We start from the raw sequence: 14,873 nt of genomic DNA, 5'->3' as shown, positions 1-14,873 counted from the left end.
TCCTTAATGCAGCGGTTTAATTCTGGTCCTGGCGCCTACCGCTCCACACATCTCTCTTATCTAACAAACCTGATTCAGATCATCAGTTCATTAGGGGAGAGAGAGAGAGAGAGAGAGAGAGAGAGAGAGAGAGAGAGAGAGAGAGAGAGAGAGAGAGAGAGAGATCCCTGAGCTGTGTTCTCTGCTCCCTGTTCATTGAGCATAAGATGAATTCACTGAATTCTCCCCTACACATAATACCAGATTGCATCAGATAAAATACACAACATTATAAGCTAATTGTGTTTATTTTCATACAAAACATCATAGGTGACATTCATCACGCAGGTTAGCTCTTTAAAAAGGCCAAACTTACTAAACAGGCCAAATTGAAATCGCATAAAAGTGCTGATGGAAGTGGAGAGTTCTGCAGGTGATCCGATACCGATAATTAAAGGGCACAGACGCAGCTCATTTCCATAATGACCAATGCAATCTACCAAGACAATCTACATGTTCAGATACCGTCTTCCTCTGGCATTCTAAATAAATCAGCACGAGTGGAGCAAATTCTCTGCAAACTCCTACAATATGAGGTCAGCCACGAAAATAAACCAATCCACAGCGTTTCCACACTGTATGTCTCTAGTAAATCCTGATCGTTTTTTAACAACAGTATGATATCTGATCTCTGTTAAAGGTTAAAGCCTATCTGATCTTGAGCAGCCACAGCATTGCAGATCCATAACGCGAGACAAACGTCTCAGACTGCGGATTTAAGAATAACTCTTATCATGTTTTTGTTTTCACAGAGGCTGTTACAGAATTTAAAGGAACAGTTCACGCAAAAATTAAAATTCAGCAAATGTCATTCAAAACCAGCCTGACGCTTTCTTTTGTGTAACACAAAAGATGTTTTCAAGAATTTGGTAACCAAACAATTGTTATGTTACATGGACAAAACAACAACAGGAAATTCCTTAAAATATCATCTTTTGCTTTCCACAGAAGAAAGAATGTCAGGTTTTGAACATCAGGTGTGTACACCCATTTTTTGTGTGGATGTCTTCTTAACAACTGTCATTCTGGCAAGAGCTTCCTAAAGAGGCGTCAATCATGCACACTGCTCAGACAGATGACACATCAACCGCTGGCCAGATATTACTGAGGGAAAAATGGCATGTACACAATTTGGGCTTAGATGCCACATAAATCATCAGCAGTCTAATGAGAGGCGAACGTTGACCTTCACAAGACAAAGACGCCAGTGGGGTTTAGACCCATCTCGGATCAAATAAAAACACATCTTCAGCTGGTTTCCCATTTAAGCTCACCAGTCACAGGTGGAGTCCGCAGGTTTGGGAGAGCGAGACGCAGCCAGGACTCATTTGGCCGAGCCAGAGCCTGGAAACAGTCACAGGTGGTATTCATGAAGTCTGTCATGGACTCTCTCTCAACAGTCTGTCGGTGCTTAACATTAAGCTCCAACAGGCCAAAAGGCTGTCATTTTAACATTTTAACATTAAGCTTCAGTACATTACAGTGATCCGTGCAATGAAAACTAAGTGAAAAAGTTCACAGCTAAAACTTATCAAATGATGCCATTTGGGTCATTCAATCGATCACAACGTGAGAACGGCAGTGGACAGATAAGAGGTCTGATCAGCATTAGTGGGTGCGTTTCCGTTACAGATTTTTGCAAAGTTTGCTAAATGTCGATTAAAAAAACTTGCAAAATGACAGTGTTTCCATTAACCAATGTTATGTGACTAATTTTTTTTAATTCTCTTGTGATAAGTCATGGCAATGAACGTTGGTAAGTTTACGTATGTCGCAGCCACCATACTAATTTTAATCGCAGGAGATGCAGGCATCCATCTTTACAAAAGCAGCACGGAGAGCCACTTCTAAAATGGAAACAAGCCTGTTGTAAACACAAGCATTGACTACAGTGGCCGTGATCAGCTCCACAGACTAGTGCAGTGTAAATAAGGGGTTATTCAAGCTTTAATGGCTGTTGAGACTTTGTTTACAAATAGTTATTTTATTTTTCTTTGAATAGAGACATGTATTACAGTTAATGTAAATAATTGAGAAAAACATGTCCTTTACTCATATGTTTGTTCAGTTAAACATTTAGCATATAAGCATTGCATTTGTATATGTGAAGTATATACTAAGTATGCGTAGGCGTGACAATATGCAGTTTGAAGTAGTGCAGCGGGTTGCTGACACGAAAAATAAAGAGAGACATATTATGACATACGTTGTGAGCGTCTGAATTCCTTTTCCCCCCCGAACTTTCACTGATATTTTGGTGCCGAAACCCGGGATAGTATCGTGGAATAAGAATCTCGGAGTTAGAAGAAAATTGGAAGTGAAAGTGAGATAAGAGAAGATGGCTGCGCAGTTAGAGCGTATGAAAAAGAAGAGGAAAACGATTCGCAGCTCGGCAACGAAGTTGCTAACTAATTTGGAAGAGGAGATTAAGAACGAAGAGCCAGACTGTGATAAACTGCGAGAGTTGCTTTCAATGTTATCCGTGAAGGAGGAAAGTTTAGTGGATCTTGACCGAGGCATTGAAAACGAAACTTCAACGGATGACTTGGAGGGTGAGATAGCGAGCGCGCTGGAGTATCAAGACCGCATCATCATGTGGAAATCCCGTGCAAAGAGACTGCTTGAGAGACGGCTCGAACAGGAAAGCGAACGGATAAAAAGTCCCGCAAATCACGAACGTTTGCCAGAAAAACGGTATGTCAAACTACCCAAATTAGTCATTGATAAGTTTACTGGGGAAATCAGTAAATGGCAGGAGTTTTGGAGTCAGTATGAAGCCGCGATTCATTCTAACGAAATGCTGAGCAAGAAAGAAAAATTTGCTTATTTGAAAACGTACTTAGTTGACGCAGCAGCGAACGCAGTATCAGGACTAACTCTAACAGACAGTAATTACGATGCAGCAATCGAATTACTACAGAACAGATTTAGAAGAAAGGATATTGTTATCAGTGCTCACATGTCTAAATTGCTGAATTTGGCACCTGTTAAGAGATCGTCAGACATAAGGGCTCTGAGAAGTTTATATGATGAGTGTGAAATTCAGATTCGGAGTTTGGAATCTCTGGGTGTTCCATGTGACACTTATGGCAGTCTTTTATGTCCAGTATTAATGCAACTGATGCCAGAGGACGTCGCTTTAGCCTATACTCGTCAGTTGGATTCTGATGGAGGATGGAAGGTGCCTGACCTTATTCAGTTTCTGCAAAGGGAGGTGCAAAGCAGAGAAAGAGCGCTGCAACTTACCAGACCAGAAAGCGCAAAAAAGGACAAACAGTACAATAATAGATGCTTTACCAAATCGGAGATGACTTATGAAACAAGACCCAAAAAATGGACAGTGTCTTCTGCAGCTGCCTTACACACAGCTAGTCATGCTCCTAAGGCTTGTGTATATTGTGAGAATCTGAATCATAAACCTGAAAATTGCTCTGAATACTCAGTGGCTGCTCGAAAGGAAAGGCTGAAGAAGTTGGGAAGATGTTTTGTTTGTTTGGGGCCTAAACATATAGCAAAATTCTGCAGGATCAAGGGAATTTTCTGCAGTAAGTGTGGACGTAAGCATCATCAGTCAATTTGTGAAGAAAACAACAAGCCGCTTGATGTTAACAAGGACAGTGCGGAGGATAATGATGCTAGTACTGAAGCTGTAGTGTCATCAGTGTCTAGCACTGTAAAGCCAGAAGCTGGAGGGCAAATGACTGTGCTGCTTCAGACAGTTAAGGTGTGGCTAGAAGGTCCAGCAGGTAGAAAATTAGTGCGTTGCCTGTTGGATGGAGGAAGCCAACGAAGCTTTGTGCAAAAGAGTCTAGTGAAAACACTAGAACTACCAGTGATGAAAAAAGAGACACTGAATCTTCACACTTTTGGAGCGGAGAATCCTGTAATTACAGAATTCAGAAATGTGAAATTAGAACTTGAAAGTGTGTGGAATCCGAATCAAAGAATAGAAATCACAGCACTTGAAACTCCAAGTCTGTTCGGCTGTTATGAAAGTGCCTGGAGAATATGTGCATCAGAAGCTTGAAGCTAAAGGGTTGCAACTTGCAGATTTTGTATCAGAGGATACTAATGATTCTGAGCTTTCAGTTTTAATAGGAGCAGATTACTACTGGCAAGTAGTATCAGGAAAAGTCGAGAGATTAACTGAATCTCTTGTGGCCCTAGAAAGTATTTTTGGATGGGCAGTTCAAGGGCCAATTCCCATGTCTAGTGTAACAGACACAACCTGCATGCAAATTTGTTTAGAAGAAGATATGCAGATGTCAAAACAGCTACGGGCCTTTTGGGAAGTAGAGTCCTTGGGCATATTGAACAAGACGACTGAAAGTCCAGAGAAATCAGACGCCGTACAACACTTTAACCAGACTGTAACCTTCGAGAAGGGACGTTATCAGGTGGAGTTACCCTGGAAACCAAATAAACCAGAACTACAGAACAATTTCAGGGTAGCTAAGAAAAGGTTTGAGAAGCTGCAGAAAAACCTAAAAGCTGACGTAACCTTTTACACAAAATACAGAGATGTAATAGAAGACTATGTGCAAAAAGGCATTTGTGAAGATGTTCCGAAAGAAAACTCACAACCAAAGAAAGCAGAAGCTGTTGAGTACTATCTACCACACCACGCCGTGATCAGAGAAGATAAAACAACAACAAAATTAAGGGTGGTGTTTGATGCATCCTCGCATGAGGAGGGTTGTCCATCATTGAATGACTGCTTGCTTACGGGACCGAACTTGAATCCTGATCTGTTAGATGTACTTATCAAGTTTCGACTACACAAAATTGCATTTACTGCGGACATCACAAAGGCATTTTTGCAGATTGCTCTGGCAGAAAAGGAAAAGGATGCCGTCAGATTTTTGTGGCTTCATGGTCTTCCAACTGACAACAAAGAAGTTGAGCTGCGCATTATGAGAATGTGTAGAGTAGTTTTTGGAGTTTCCCCAAGTCCATTCTTGTTAGCTGCAACCATTAAGCATCATATTCAGAAAAAGGAGTCAGAACAACCGAAAGCAGTAAAAGCCTTGAGTGAGTCGCTCTATGTAGATGATTTAAGTTCTCCTGATGTGGATGAGGCATATAATATCTCCACAGCTGCCAGAGACATCCTGCTAGAAGCGGGTATGAAACTGTGCAAATGGGTGACAAATTCAGCAGAACTAAAAGCAAGATGGACGGAGAATGCAATGGAGCAAGACCTAGTACCAGACAGTAGTGGAAATGTACTAAAAGTATTAGGTTTAGTATGGAGACCAGAAAGAGATGATTTTGTGTTCGATTCCAAGCAACTGTTGAATATTGTGGAGGGCAAAGGAAACACCAAGAGAAATGTTTTACAAACATCGTCACGTATTTTTGACCCCATTGGATTTCTAACGCCCTTCACTGTAAGAGTGAAATGTCTTCTTCAAGAAATGTGGGAAAGAGGACTTGGCTGGGATGAACCGTTGCCTTTAGATTTGTCAAAGTTATGGGTTCAATGGTGTTGTGAAGTGCCACAGCTCCGCTTAATGAACATACCAAGGTGGTATGGAATTAAGGTCCAACCTAACGTTCGTGTGCACAAGCTACACATATTTTGTGATGCTAGTGAAAAGGTATATGGTGCAGTTGCTTATCTGCAAGGAGAGAATGAAGGTGGAGAAACTGTAACCAGTTTTGTAGCCTCTAAAACAAGAGTTGCTCCACTGAAGAAGCTAACTTTACCACGTTTGGAATTAATGGGAGCTTTAATTGGAGCTCGGATCGGAAATAATCTGCTTCGTCCCTTGAATATGGAGAAAACCCAAATATGCATGTGGACAGATTCACTAATTGCTTTACACTGGATCAAGGGTTCTGCACAAAGATGGAAGCCGTTTGTAGCTAATAGAGTAGCTGAAATTCAGAATCTCACGAACCCTGAATCGTGGTCACATTGTGATGGAAAGAACAATCCAGCTGATTTAGCTACACGTGGAAAAAGTGCAGCAGACCTCGTACAGAACCGGCTCTGGTGGTGGGGCCCAGAATCCTTTACTCACGCTTACTCAAAAGAACCTGAGGAAACCTGCCTTGCTGAAGTGAACACTGAGCTAAGATCCAAGTATCAGGTCACCGTACAGTTTGGCGGTGTTGAACCAACAGAGCCTCTCTTGGATTTAGCAAAATACAGTAAGCTGAAAACAGTGTTGAGAATAACTGCATGGATAAAGAGATTCATAACAAACACCCGATCCAGATGTAAAATTCAAGGCGAACTCTCAACAAATGAACTGATCACAGCTGAGATATATTGGGTAAGGATAACTCAGGAACAGAGTTTCAGCAAAGAAATGCATTTGCTTAAGTCAAGTCAAATGGTTGACAAAGATTCAAAGATCAAGGATTTGAACCCATTCGTAGATGAAAATGGACTAATCTGCGTTGGTGGACGACTACAGCAATCCGAGTTCAGTTTTCGAGAACAACACCCATGGGTGCTTCCCACAAAGTCAAGATACTCTGAATTGCTAGTTCAGAGTTATCATGAAAGAGTAATGCATTCAGGTGTAAGAGATACTCTAGTCCAGGTAAGAGAAAAATATTGGATTCTACGTGGTCGCCAGCTTGTGAAGTACATTTTAGGACGCTGTAAAGTTTGCAAAAGATTGACAGTAAGACCAGCTCAGCAAATCACTGCTCCTTTGCCAAGGGACAGAGTGACTGAATCTTCCCCCTTTGAAGTAACAGGAGTAGATTTCGCAGGTCCACTGTATGTCAAATCGAACAATGTATCAAAAAAGGCGTACATTGCACTTTTCACGTGTGCTGTTACACGAGCAGTACATTTAGAATTAGTGTCAGACCAAACTACAGAGAAGTTTCTACTTGCTTTGAAAAGATTTATAGCAAGAAGAGGTGTGTGTAAAATAATTTACTCAGACAATGCAAAAACATTTAAAAGGGCGGATCAAGATCTGAAAGAACTGTGGAAATCCTTTAAAATTTCTGAGCTTACAGAATTCTTTGCTTCAAGATCCATTGTTTGGAAATTCATTGTAGAACGTGCTGCTTGGTGGGGAGGTTTTTGGGAGAGACTTGTTAGCTCAGTAAAAAACTGTTTGAAGAAAGTCCTAGGGAAAGCTTCTCTAAACTTTGAAGAGATGACAACTATTTTGACAGAAGTAGAAGCAGTTTTGAATTCTAGACCACTTTCCTACTTACACAGCGAAGCAGATGAGCCCCAACCTTTGACGCCTTCACATTTCCTAATAGGAAAAAGACTAACATCTCTGCCACCAAAGGCTGTGGTCTCAGAGTCCAGCTACTCAAACTTGACTAAAGAACATGCAAATCGGCGATGGAAGTACCGACAGAGACTGCTGACTACCATCTGGAACCGTTGGCGAAAAGACTATTTAATGGATTTAAAGTCAGCGCATAAAAGTGATTCAGTAAAAGCTACTGTGCTAAAAGAAGGTGATGTTGTCTTAATTGGAGAGGACAGAGTACCACGTCAAACATGGAAAATGGGAACAATTGAGAAACTACATTCAGGAAGAGACGGCCTAGTACGCTCATGCAGTGTCCGTACTTCATCAGGCAATGTGTTAAGAAGACCTGTACAGCTAATATATCCCTTGGAATTAGTTTAAATAAACAACCCTAAAATGAGAGTATGAACCTGGTTCATCGGGTGGGAGGATGTTGAGACTTTGTTTACAAATAGTTATTTTATTTTTCTTTGAATAGAGACATGTATTACAGTTAATGTAAATAATTGAGAAAAACATGTCCTTTACTCATATGTTTGTTCAGTTAAACATTTAGCATATAAGCATTGCATTTGTATATGTGAAGTATATACTAAGTATGCGTAGGCGTGACAATATGCAGTTTGAAGTAGTGCAGCGGGTTGCTGACACGAAAAATAAAGAGAGACATATTATGGCATACGTTGTGAGCGTCTGAATTCCTTTTCCCCCCCTGAACTTTCACTAATAATGGCAAAGATTGTGTAGTTAATGCTTGTGTAAGCAGTCACATATAAGGTGTTTTTGTGAGGTTATAGCACATTAAAGAATAATGACTTATGTATGCAAGGTGACCCTGCAATTGTGAAAAAGCTGTTTCTATTGCAGTTTTGCAAAATATTTCTTTTTCGAATTGCCAAAAAAAACCCCATCTCATGCGAGCGTAAACCTTTTTTTGCAGTATATAGGAGTTTTTGCAACATCAAAATGTTTCCATTAGGCATATTTTCATTTCACAATTTCATTTTGTGCAGTTTGAAGGATAATGGAAAAACAGCTAGTGACTTGTCCACTACACTACCATGCGCCATTCACCAGACAGAAAAGAGCTCCAGTGTTAACAACTACTAATTTCAGCAGCAGCAGCTGTAGTGTAGGGGGGCGGGACACTGCAGATTCTAGAGAGCATTTGATTGGACAGAAAAATCGGACGAGAAGCTGAAATGCAGAAGGATGTCATCAACATTTCTGATGTGCATTTGTCTCAGACTGTACATTCTGAACACATAAATACTATCTTCTAAGTGCAAAATATTTGTCATTGTTTTGGAGCACACTCTCTTACAGCCAGCCTTAAGGCTAAAATACCCAAAACTCAAAACATCTTATTATGTGCAATATGTTTACAAATGCAGACCTCAACACTTAACACACAATTATACTGTCACCACAAAAACTATCTTTATACTGTACAACATAAACTGACCAGCAGAAAGTGTAAGACCAAATGTTCCCACGTGGACAGTAAAACCCGAAATTTTTGAAAAAAAAAAAAAAAAAAAAAAGATTATGCAGACATGTTTTCTGTAAGAAGTAGGTTTAGGGTTAGGGTTGGGTTAAGGGGTAGACAATATCGTTTGGTCAGTATAAAAACTATAGAAGTCTATGGAAAGTCCCCACAATTCACGAAAACAAACGTGTGTGTGTGTGCGTGTGTGTACCTGGTATTTATCACGTTATGGTAATACCAGTAAATTTTGATTTTTTTAGGTCCCCATGGGGAAACAGGCTTATAAATCATGCAGAATGAGTCTTTTTTGAGAAAGTAAAAGTGTGCACAGTCCCCTGTGAGGGTTAGGTTTAGGTGTAGGATGATAGAAAATACGGTTTGTACAGTATAAAAACAATTACCTATGGAATGTCCCCATAAAACACGGAAACACGACGTGTGTGTGTGTGTGTGTGTGTGTCTCTGACAGCAGTAAACCGTGTGCTTCAGATAGTTAGCAGTAAACATGTCGCCTCATCTGAACGTGTGCTGGTGAAGTTGTGTTGGATGTCTTTGACATGGAAAGCATCTTTATCTTCAGACTGCAGAGTAAACATCTGAATATCTTCTGCTTATTTCTGTCTCTCATGATGCAGTGTCCTGAGACAGGGTGAGGTGGCAGAAAACATGCGTGCCGTTTGAAGGAACTGACAGAGCTAATCAGTCCAGCGATTCGATTCTTTTTGATTCTTTTAGTGGTACTAAGTGCCCACCACTGCAAATAACTCATTTGACTCATGTCATCCTTCAGGGTGTTTATGTCAGCTGAACTGCAGGGCTCATCACAGCATTCACAAACTATATACTTTGTATGCACAAAAGTAACCAAGTGGCATCTACTTGCAATATAACATGAGATGGTGATGGCTATGAAGGAAACACTATACATATCAATTACTGCCAGATTCATGAGGTTCAATTCATTAACCTGATACACAATCCTGTCTGCTGGAAACGGATGACAAGATTACACAGCATCTGAGAGATTGTAGAGTGTGATACGCTGCTGCTTCAGCTGCTAAATGCTCCAGCACTCTTATATCTAAAAGCTCTGTAAAAGGAGTCATTCAGCCAGAGGTACATATACCAATATCAATTATTCACCCTCATGTCAAGTCAAGTCACCTTTCTCTATATCGCTAACAAGTTCAGTTTCTGTTGTAAAGCAGCTCTACATAGACAACAGTACCAGTATTAGTGTTGAATCCTTTCAGTTCAATCACTGTGTAAATTTCATTAACTATGAAATGGGTTCAGCTCAGCTGCTCTACAGAAGAACATCGAGCCATTATTAAGCCCAGTTCAGTTTGACTTGTTCCAATAGCATAAAAGGCATGGTCAGTCTTAAAGAAAAAAAAAAGTGATAGTCTAAGCAGTTTATGCAACCGGCCCTGTTCTTTTTAATTCAACAGCAGTTCATAGTGACCACAAATAAAAAAAAATAAAAAAAAAAGTACTAGTGTATCCATACGATTTGTGCCAATATATCAGATGTGTGCATTAGGTCGTAGACAGCAAAAAGTATATTAGGCTGCTGTCACTTAATGTCATTAATGTTTTTCAAAGAAAAGAAAAACACTCATTGTTCTAGATTAAATAGCATTTTAAGCTTTAATAAGGATTCATTTACAGTATATTTAATTCATACAGTAAAGACTATTCTATGCTGTTTTACAGTCGATTACTTTTAATTTCCATAGTATTTCTGACCCGAATACTTCTGTTAACCTCACTTGAAAAACTTTAGATTATTTCATCTTTTTTTATTTATTTATTTGCGCTGCTGATTGTAATTTGTTTTGTTTCTTCTTATTATCGCTGACTGTATACACGTCTTTGATAATGTTTGAAGTTTATATTAGCTAGGCGACTTTGACTAGCTTTTACTGTGGGAATCAACCATAAAATTAAAATAATGTCGTAACAAGGATACATGGGTAAAAATCAGGGCCAGTGAAAATTTTGGCAGGTCAAGTTAAAAAAAAAAAAAAAAAAAACGAAAAAATCTGAGGCACAGTCCCATCTGGACCAGCAGAAATAATTGTTGGCATTGAGCTCTGCTGTCATTATGAACCGATGCTACACTTGAGCTGCGTGAACTCGGGGTGTGCGATATGACGATTTCTCTACGATCTGCTTTTGTGCTATTCTATCAGCTGCAGCTGAACCGAGTTATGTATCGCGTGTGATAGTGGCGGCTCATGGGTTTTTAAATCGAGGAGGCACACTAATTGTATTGGTCTGGAGATCTCTGCCCGTTGTTGTTGTTGTTGTTGTTGTTGTTGTTAGCCTAACCACTTTACAATGGCCTTTTGGTTACTTTTAGTCAGAAAACAAAGAAAACGGCACACATACAGCAAGATCATATAATTTCACTTACCTGGCCTATCACCTGAAGAAAACATCCATCCCTTCTTAAAAGTCTGTGTTAAAAGAGAGCTGCATGCTGTAGCCTTTATCAAGCTTAGGCATGTTCTCTCTTTGTTGTTCATTTGTATATATACTGTTTAAATGGCAGCTTCGTAGATCTGTTGGTGATCAAATATTCAATAAAGCTACTCATCATAAGTACTTAGTACATCATCAGCGCAGCGGGAGACGTTCAAACTAATATAGCAAAATGTATGTCTCTATGATGATTGGTTTGTATACCAGAAAGAAGGCTCGCCTCCCCTGCCAGGTTTCCTTTCTCAGCACTCCTCTATCACTTAGCGCAGGGGTGCTCAACCCTGCTCCTGCAGAGTTCAGCTCCAACCCTGATCAAACACACCTGAACCATCTAATTAGGATCTGAAGGAGCACTTGATAATTACAGACAGGTGTGTTTGGTCAGGGTTGGAACTAAACTCTGCAGGAAGGTAGATCTCCAGGAACAGGTCTGAGCACCCCTGACTTAGCGGTTGTAATTACATCAGCAGATTTGGCATTTGTGATAGAAAAGCCATGCTTTCCAACTTCAGTAACATGTTATATTATAGCTGTGAAATTACAAAAAAAAAAAAAAAAACTTAAATGAATTGTGAATTTTATTAACATTAAATTGTCCTCCCCGACAAGTCGCCACTGTGCACTAATATTGTCAAAACACACAAGGTTTACATGTAAACACAGCTGCTTATGTCTAAAGTGAAAGTAAACAATTGAGAGATAAACGGACGCTTGCCTGTATATTAGATGCGTACAGCTCTTAAAGCGACAGTATACAGACAATGCTGGCGCTTGTCATTAAAAGGGATAGTTCACCCAAAAATTTGGGGAAGCACTTGAGAAACAGCAGTCTCTTTTGCAGCTTTCAAATCATTTTTTAGTCTCGAGCAAGAGAATGGACATTCGCAATACATGATTTGACAAATTTTTATGTAGTAAGGGCACCACATTAAAAGAAACTAACATTCGTGTTGGCTCACTGCATAAACAAAACTAAACATAAATCATCTTTGAGAGCAAGGAGGTCCTACACAGCTTGCGTATTTTGCCTATAAGGAGGATCGGCTCTGCCCAAACCTGTATTAATTTCGTTCTTGTGCTAAACACAAAATAAGATATTTTAAAGAATGTGGGTAACCAAACAGTACCTGGTCCCCATTGAATAGTAGAAATTATCAAGTAGATAACGTTCAGCTCATTCAGATTTAAACCAACCTGAAAGCGAGCAAATGATGGAATAAAAATAAAACACTATGACAGAATTGACAGACAGATGACAGAATTTTTATTTTTGGGTGAACTATTCTTTTACTTGTTAATAAAACAACAAACCACAAAGAGAAAAATCACTCACTGCTCTTGACTGAAGAACTCACTTTGGCCTAAATATCTGCCACTCTTTTATATTTTGTACTTGTTACCTTGAAAGTTTTTAAAATAGGGAAATTTGCTTGTACTTGCAAAATAGTAAAACCAGCTTGACTCGTGATAAAATTGTGAATCGTGACATTTCTGAAAAAAAAACGTGATACGATATTTTTGCCACGTCGCCCACCCTTAGCGTGAAGGTTCTTCAGAAATGATCCTTTTTACAAGCAAGATAGTCGATAGATACAAATTTGAAACAAAGGTAGATATGAGATGAGGTTTAGGTGAAATAAGGATGTTCCAAAAAGTGGCATTCATCTCAGGCTGGCATGATGTAACAGATGAGTGTGGAGAAACAAAAAAATAATGAGGAACATCCACCATTATTTACCAGAACAATGTGTCTCATCCGCTGCTGCGCCATCCTTTCACAGCAGCCGAATCACAGATGCGTTCTGATGGCCTCGCTGAATTATACTATCCATTTTCCCATGCTGCCGACCTTTGATTACCCTGCGCAGGGCACAATGAAGCCACATGCCGTCTGCATCTGTAGTGTCTGTGTCCCGCCGGTGACGTGCACTTTTAAAGCCTAAGGGTTTGAGAAATGAATGTATTATTCTCACCTCTGTAAGATCTCCGCAGTGCTGTCATAAACACTAAAGCTTATGAGAAGAACGAGAACTACAGAGAGAGAAAGACAGAGACGAGGCCTGAAATACAGCGTGGGATTGTGGGTGTTTAATCACTTTCTCACTGCAAAAAAGACCCATCTTGCTTAGTATTTTTGTCTTGTTTCTAGTCCAGATATCTGCAAATTCTTAAATCAAGATGCATTTACTAGATAAGACACAAATGACAAAAGATATTTAGTCTTAATTAAGTGAATTTATCTGCCAGCGGGGTAGTAAAAATACTCTTAAAACAAGATTATTTTTCTTACCCCACTTGCAGATGCTCTTACTTATTTTAAGGAAAATGCACTTAATTTCCCCCCCAGGCAACAAGATTAAATAGCTTGTGTCCTTTTGCTTATCTAGTAAATGCATCTTGCTGTAATTGTTGTTGTTTTGTTTTTTTTGTTTTTTTTGAGATATTTTGACTAGAAACAAGACAAAAATACTAAGACAGACAAGCTTTTTTTGCAGTGCACACGTTCTGCATGCTGGAACGCTGCACACATTTATTGACTGTAACGAATGTGTGAGAATAGATCCACTCTCTCAGCCCAGTTCTGCCCACTGATTCCAGGAGAACTGGACTGAGCTCTCGTGAGAGGTGACATGGATGTCCAGAATCACTCACGGGACACGCATATCACAAATCTACCTGATGCTTTGATCCAAAACTGCTTACAGTTCATTTAAAGGAATATATTTACCAGTGTCTATTGTTGAGAACCAATAAAAAGTTCTTTCTTGATTAAAAACATTGGAACCAAACGAGAGCATGTGATGAAATGAAAATTCACCACGTTTTTTAAATAGATGTTTATAGATGTTAACGTGAACATCTGTGCCGGTGTAATTTTTAAGAAGTGTTTTTGCCTCATAATATTTAATCAAAATGTCACAACTGGATCCTCTCTCGTGTGACGTATGCAGGACTTCTCCAATCATTTTGTTACTTAAACTCTGCCCCTTCAAGCTCACTTTCATCTGGCGACTAAAATTGTCGCTCCTGTTTCATTGTGCCTTTCTTTACCTGCAAGTGCAATGTGTAAAGATGCATATTTCTATGTACATTTTTAGGATGCACCTTTATTTTAAAACTCTCATGCAAGCAATTTCCATCTTAGTGCGCGTCTGCCTCAAACCGTACAGCAAGCGGTAGGTGCTGGAACAACCTGGCACCAGGAGCAGCAGCAGCCATGTGTAATATCATTTGCCTGGTGCAAATTGGCATAAGCACTAATTCTTTGGCCATGTTTGTTTGCACACTATCCTAATCTACTAAATTCCTTCAGTGAATGCAAAAAAGCCAATTCATTCTGAGTGAGTTTGCTTTTTTAGATGAAAGGATGGGGACACGGACAAAATTGACATCATTTGCCGAGAACACATTCAAATACATTACACCTTCAAAACGACAACATCAAGAAAACACCTGAAAAGAAAACACTGTGTTGACATTAGTGCTTGTGCTTAAAATCATTAATGGACTGTGAGACTGTGTGACTGCATGTGTTGGTGGTACTGTGTGTTTGCAGCGCAGCGGCCCCACCACTGCAGACACATAATCCTGAGGAACGGCGTGACTGCGCAGCTGCTCTG

At 39.7% G+C, this 14,873-nt stretch overlaps 1 protein-coding gene across 2 annotated transcripts in view; it reads right to left on the bottom strand.

The window, feature by feature from the left end:
• lrfn2b (leucine rich repeat and fibronectin type III domain containing 2b) overlaps window positions 1-14,873 on the bottom strand; it is a 101,526-nt gene that overhangs the window by 57,852 nt on the left and 28,801 nt on the right. Inside the window, exon 2 of one of the 2 annotated variants that reach the window (XM_051100425.1) lies at window positions 12,992-13,192. The exons of the other annotated variant lie outside the window; for it this stretch is intronic. The gene's annotated coding sequence lies outside the window, so the exon portion shown is untranslated. The remainder of the gene's footprint in view (window positions 1-12,991; window positions 13,193-14,873) is intronic. 2 annotated transcript variants of the gene reach the window in all.

The sequence above is a fragment of the Labeo rohita genome, unplaced genomic scaffold, assembly GCF_022985175.1.
Source record: "Labeo rohita strain BAU-BD-2019 unplaced genomic scaffold, IGBB_LRoh.1.0 scaffold_100, whole genome shotgun sequence".
Lineage (NCBI taxonomy): Eukaryota > Metazoa > Chordata > Actinopteri > Cypriniformes > Cyprinidae > Labeo > Labeo rohita.
Note: the sequence above shows the minus strand (reverse complement) of the source record. Positions and strands in the feature narration are given on the sequence as shown.